We start from the raw sequence: 7,045 nt of genomic DNA on the forward strand, positions 1-7,045 counted from the left end.
TGTAGAATTTTTCAGTACCTCTCGTATATGAGCCACAAGTCCTAACAAAAAATTTAAAACTTTATCACGATCTCAATTCTAAAATTTCAAGTTTTGGCGCCGCCTAAACTAGAATTCTGATTCCCCCACTATTTGACAGGGCTTTCTTCTTTATTAAAGAAAAGAAAGAGACTCCAACGTGAAATTGGATGGGGAAACATAAAAATGGAATTCTCACTCGTGTTTCTGTCTGATTTTTTTTTTTTTTTTTTGTATTTTGTTTTCCTCATTTTTTCTTTGTTTTTTAGGGAGTACTTCTTCCTTGCAGCTTGGTAACCAAGGGCGGATCCATTCTTGGACTGCTCGGGTGGGCTGGTTATTTGAATGTACTTTGCTATTTTCTCACTTCTTTTTTTTTTTTTTACAAAAGTGAGAGGTACTGCATTGATAAAGCTTAACGACACTTATATAACGAAATTCATTACAAATAACTTGAACAAAGTCAAACTAATTATCTAACTGATACATAACGAGAAAGAACGAGACAATCGATGCCTTTCATCCCTAGCCCAGGCATCGCCTGATACACATTCTGCTGAGCGAAAAATTCATATATCCTATAGCAGTCTCAAAAAGAGATACGTTGCTAGCCAAGAAAAAAAGACAACAAGAACCCAGATGATTAGATGAACTTCGACCAGAAATGAACACATTAATGAATTTCTAGCAAACCACCAATAGATGCATACTGATCTTCTTGAGCCTGAACAATAAACAAATCGCCCAAAGGTGAACTTTATTACTCTCACAAGGAGAGACAAAACTCCCTCAGATCTTCCTCTAAATTCAGTCGCCCAAAAACCACCGAACGGATCGCAACCCTCATTGCCTCCACCGTTGTTGCCACAAGGGCTCCGGCGATGGGTTACATGTAGACAAATGAACTTCGGTGACGACGACGCTAGCCGAATAGAGAGGGTTAGATCTGAGGGAGGAGAAAACGAAAAGAAAAAAACCATAGGAAAGAGGGAGAAGAAAGAGGAGATCGGAGAAGGGAGAGCAGATGGAGGAGGAGGAGCCCGGGGGTAGAAGAGAGAGAGGCGCCTCTGCCCCCGGCAGAAAAGCTAGGCGGTTGTGGCTTCTCAAAATCGCCTAACAGCTCTCAAAACCCTAGATGATTTTTTCTCACTTCAAAGAGCATCTAATGTGGTGATTGTGTGTCAAAGCTAGGCTTTTTAAAAAAAAAACAAACAAACCCGTATACGAAAGCTATTAGACAATTCTAAATCGACTTAAAATACAGTAATGCTACACACACAGCATTTATGCACAGATTTTGTGCACAGATTTGTTGTGAGGCCCACTACGGGTCCCATACAAATAATCCGAGCCGTTCATTAAATGTAAAATATTTTTTCAAGGGCCTCCGCGAAAAATCAGCTCAATCCGATACCTATAAGTGCTTGATTTAATCATCTAACTTTTCATTATCTTGAAATTCGAATGAAAAGTTAAATGATTGAATCGAGCATCTGTAAGTATCGGATTGATTTGATTTTTCGCGAAGGCCCTTGAAAAAATGTTTTACATTTAATGAACGGCTCGGATTATTTGTGTGGGACCCGTAGTGGGCCCCACAACAAATCTGTGTACAAAATCTGTGCACAAATGCTGTGTGTGTAGCATTACTGCTTAAAATAATATTGTGCTAGATTATGAAACAAACAAGGTTTCCAAGGTTATAACAAAGAGTTGCTTACTCAAGGTTGAATTTGTGGATGTAAATGCACTTTTGCTTTCTTTTTCTCGTTGAAGCCTATACGACGAAGTTTTCCAATTAATTAATTTTTTTTTATTGTGGAGGATTTAGCCCCAAGGTTTTACCCATCAATTTTGATCTTGGATGGTCTAACTAGCCAATCACGATTTTTATTAGCATAATAATAAATTTTGATTGATAATTCAATGCATATGTGAAATCACGAAATGTTGGTGGTCACAAGAGACGAAGAGAGATCGATGAGAAAATTGTCAAGAGAAGAGAGGAAGAGAAAATGAAGGTCAAAGAGAAAGATCATGAGACATGGGGGTGAGATGGAATGGGAGATGCTGCTTAGTGGCCCATTTATCTCGGCACCGACAACTTGGATATAATCCAAGTGCATTAAATGGGAGGAAAAGTCATTGGGCACTAGACACCAAATATCAATTTTTTTTTGGTTCGACATCCGAAACTAAAAAGTATGCTTGCAATCCGTATCAATCCTAGAGTCGGCTCTGAAATCAATGTATTTTGAATCAGTAAATTTATCTTGAGATTGTAATAGCTAAACTTATTTTGGAAAATTTTATTTATTTAGCTAAATTTTCTTAAAAAAGTATTTTATTTTGCTCCCGAAAAAATCGGGGCGTTACAGTTCGAGTCTAGAGGAATGGTCTGTAAACATCAACTAATCAAAAGGGAACTGAAAGAGTGCCTGACAAGTATGTGTTGAGAAGTTGGTGTAAAAATGTGAAAAGGGTCACAAGAAATTATTTTTTTACGGTTTGATAAAAAAATCAAACACTGATCAATTGTGCAGGGAACAAATCTACCAACCAACCGAACTAACCCTTGGGGACTCGGGTTAGCATGTTGCAGCCTTCGTATGGATATGCGTTGTATCAATATGTGGGACTAAGATTTGGTGGAGATTGGAGAAAGCGGAAAATGTGAAAACCTTTGACAGGAGTACTAGAAATGATTCGTTTGACCCGTTGCCACGTGACCATCTCAGGATTTTTTTTTAAACTTTGAGGGCATCTCAGGTGGTTATGTGGCGGGGGCTAGTGGTCGACTGGGTGGGTCTTGGCATGACCCGTGCAAGAAAATTATGCTATTTTTTTTTTTAAATCATCACCTTTTACTAACTACTACGTAGCAGATTTCTCCAATAATTTGGCCCATTTTGTGTTATATGGTATCCATTTCATTGCTTGTTTGGTTGAGTATGTCTATGAGAAATAGCTAACACTAAAGTAACTAACACAAGTTGTGGGTTCTGGTCGAAATACCTCCTTGATCACGTTTGCAAAAAAGACACCAAGGAGGTGAAGATACTGGCGTTTTATGGTCGAACATAAAACTTTGCTATCAATTATCATTGGTAATGTTCCATGACATAACTTAAACATGAAATTTCTATAGAGCAAGGTGTGGCTTATTATGATCCTATCATTATCCGTTGGTCGTGTCATTTTACGAATGACACTATCAGAATTCTGAATCGTTGTCTATCGTGCTTTAGGGAAGGAATAAAGTGTAGGTTTGATTTTAACATAACAATTCAGATGGAATACCCCCAAACATCCTGATGGCAATTCAGATACTGATACATGTGAATTTTTACTTGCTAATGAGGTCAAAACTGAAGGCGACACTTCAGAACCACAACCATCCAAAAGAGATGATTTAAATAAATATTGTATTACCAGAACGAAATATATGTAAGTAATAGAACACAATGCCTAACCTTTCTTCAAATGGATAGGGTGGATATTTGTCCCTAAGCATGTCAATGATCTCAGACCAATGAGCCACTGAGCTAGAACATACGAGCCTCCCCGATGCTTTGCTTTCCTCCATTGCTAGAATATGAGCAGCTGTTACATCATCTACGTGCACAAACCCTACGGTCGTATTCGGGTATTCTCCTCTCAAACCTGATGACAGATTAAGAAAACAGCCAAACTAACAAGAGCTCTGCAGCTGGTCTAGATAAGTGATTTTCACAACTGAATTAACTCTTTGCATTCAACAAATGAAATTGATGCATTAAGGTCAAAGGAAATTCACTCCTCTTACCCTTAACAATGGTCAATATCAGTTGGAGTGTACTGGTTGGTTGGGAAGCAAGCAAGGGACCGACTACAAAAGAGGGGTTCACCGTTCACCACCACTAGATCAATCCCGCTTTCCTCTGCTATTTTCCATGCCTCTTTCTCAGCTGTAGTTTTCGCGAATGCATACTGCAGCTACATATACAAGTAAGAATTTGACTCACTAATGTCAGTGATGAAAAATTGATGATGCTATAGAAAGCTAACTTTTGCAAGAATGAATTTGAAAAGTACCACTGCAATATCATCCTCGACGAATCTGAAGAGTAACATTATTCATTTTCTAAAAAAAAAAAAACAATAGAGAGTTTGACTGCACCACACATATATCTGGCATATGCTTTGCTTGGCTTTATTTCAATTTCCCCCCATCTTATGTGTGTTGGCGTGTGAACATGCCCATTGATGAATGATGTTTTTGGAAATATAGACGTACACGATCCAGTGATCTTACATTGTAGCATTTGCAATATTCCAGATCGCTCCAGTGAGATTCGTTAAGAGGAGAAACTTGTTGGACATCGTCCCGGTATCTTATACAAGAGCAAGAAGAGGTGAGCACAACCCTTCTCACATTGGTTGCTTTCGTGCAGGAGCTCAGGACATTCAGGGTGCCCTTTATGCACGGATCAATAAGAGTTGTCTGCATTATTTGCAAACACATAAATCCAAGTTTCCATGTCACAAGCAAGTAAGATATAATTTGTTCTAAATAAGAGAAATAAATATATGATTTGGTCCATTAGCCGTATTTCCATTTGAAAAGAAGTTCCAATCTAGTACAGTTGCTCCACTAAGCTAAGCATTTTTCATTAAGAATCTTTTGACACCATACTTTAAACAGGATTACCACATTTTCACAGGTTAGTCTGCCTTGGATCCATTCGACTTGGTAGTAAGGCTGTCTTTGGATCATGGCTTTGTCAGCCATTAGATCCTTTAACTTCTCTATTTTGGCTTCCTTTTCTTTACCAAATCCTTCATCCAAATACAGCTTACGGGAGTTTCGGAGAAAAAGAAAAGGAGCAGGAAAACATTTCGTGTTAGATGGACTCGAGTGTGGGTGTGGGATGCTAGTGTCTACCAAGGAGTTGGACTGATCAAACCTCTAATTGAATTATACTCAGACTAGGCAGAAAAGGATCCCAGCATTTGTATTTTCTCTGTGTTAACTCAGAATGCCAGAAAAGCACTTGACTCATTTTATGGCAAGTAGCAACAAGTTTCCATTGGGAAATATTGACAAGGCATCTTGGAGAGTCAATGTAGCAAGGGAAAGAGAGAAAAAACAGAAATGAAAATTGTTGAATAGCATTTCCCTTGCTTTCGCTGCTCCACAAACCAAGATCTAAACAGAGCCAGAGGGTGTTGAGATTTTGCTTAACCATTCACAAAACAAAAACCAGAAAAAATGCAACGACTTAGAAACCTGTTGAAAGTGATGGACGCAAACTGATAGTGATATTCTTCTTTTGTGCAATAAGAATACTCAACTGAACTCAACCTTCATTTCACTAATGGCATAGCATCAGATCTGTATACCCATTGGCTGCAATTGGTTGTACATGCAACTTGTATCATTCATAACTCAACCTAATTAAGCCTCATTTTACTTGACGTTCTGAAAATAGTCATCAGAATAAGAAAGGGATTCAGGTAAGTTTTGAACATAGCTCCTAGCTTGGTCCATAAATATTGACAACTTTTGGTTCATTGCAACTAAGCGGGAATGGAATGGTCATTCTCCTGGAATGCTTATTAAGACATTGGGGGTTTGCTAAAAGAACGACATAACATGGATATCCCATCTAGAATCATCATTAACCAATAAGGTTAATAGTTATTGGTTAATGGCCATTCCACCGTAAGGCTAGGGAATGGCCATTCCATTCATTTCCAAGATCATTTAGGCCAAACAAACAGTGTCTAAATTTCAATCCTTAATCATTGAATGAGGTTTCTAAGATAACTTTGCCTGAATGTTTTCATCACATGGAACGAGTACAGGAGATGGAGAATGGAAGACCCCATCAGCTCCCTGTATGGCCTGATCGAAGCTTCCTTCCACCGTTAAATCAGCTTTGAAAATCTTTAGTCTCTCCTTGGCTCCATTCAGTTCCCAAAGGAACCCTACCTTTTCCACATTTTCTGTGAACTAAGGAAACAGAAAGTTGAGTTGCAGTCATAGAGCTATAGGAACAATATATAGTTTCCCCTATTGAGGAAATGAGGGAAAGGTGAACCTTTCAAAAACTTGAAGGGTATGCAGAACTTAAAAAATGAATACCATTATTTCCTGAACAGGAATTGTGTGGGTCGTCATGGCAATGAGGTTTCCACGAAATGGCAAAACTTGAAGGTTCTTTTTGCACCATATTTGAGCTTACAGATTATGGCTTGAGGAGTAGACATCCTTTAGACCACAATGGTCCAAAGAACTAAAGCTCGATTTGAATGTCTAAAAAGTTTTTTGGGGGTTCATTTTTGATTTAAAAATCGTTGAGTATGCTGTCCTATTTGGAATACCGCCCCAAAAAATGCTATAAGTATGTTTGGGATATTTCATTTTTGCCCATACCATGTCACACATGGCATAATCATAAAGGAGATCAACCAATGATTACTGTACTTTATCCATATTACATGTCGATGAACATACAATTTCACCAACACTACTTCACCTACACTATTCAACCAAACCTATATACTATTCCACCTACACATATTTGCTACGTTCTCTACACCTTCTCTGCTCCTTTATGTATATGCGTAGTCCACTTTGCATTTTATCATACAATTGAACGATTTGAATCCAACATCACAACAATCTCTTGTTTAGCTTGTATAACAAAGACACAAATATTGCATTGTCAACATCCCCTTTCGAGGTGAGAAAAAACTTGGCTTTAAAGCTGTTTGGGCTGAACACCTAGATAGACCAAACAAACTTGTTGTCTTATTCTTAAAGTAAAAACACGACGTTACACGAACTATTACAGTGGACTCTTCCAATCTTGCTTCCCACTCTCCAATTCACCTAAACTATCGTATCATTCAAGCAACTAAAGGAGTAGGCCTGTTGCACCTGGCCTCATGTTTGGGATTTTCATGGCCCGAGAGATATTGAAACCGTTGAAATTTTAGATCATGTTGAGACCGTCAGTCATGCCAAAAACCATGTTCATAA

The 7,045-nt window shown here is 38.3% G+C and overlaps 1 pseudogene; it reads right to left on the minus strand.

The window, feature by feature from the left end:
• Positions 1-3,088: 3,088 nt before the first annotated feature.
• LOC131309429 (tetraketide alpha-pyrone reductase 2-like) lies at positions 3,089-6,181 on the minus strand (annotated as a pseudogene).
• Positions 6,182-7,045: the final 864 nt, after the last annotated feature.

The sequence above is a fragment of the Rhododendron vialii genome, chromosome 12a (assembly GCF_030253575.1).
Source record: "Rhododendron vialii isolate Sample 1 chromosome 12a, ASM3025357v1".
Lineage (NCBI taxonomy): Eukaryota > Viridiplantae > Streptophyta > Magnoliopsida > Ericales > Ericaceae > Rhododendron > Rhododendron vialii.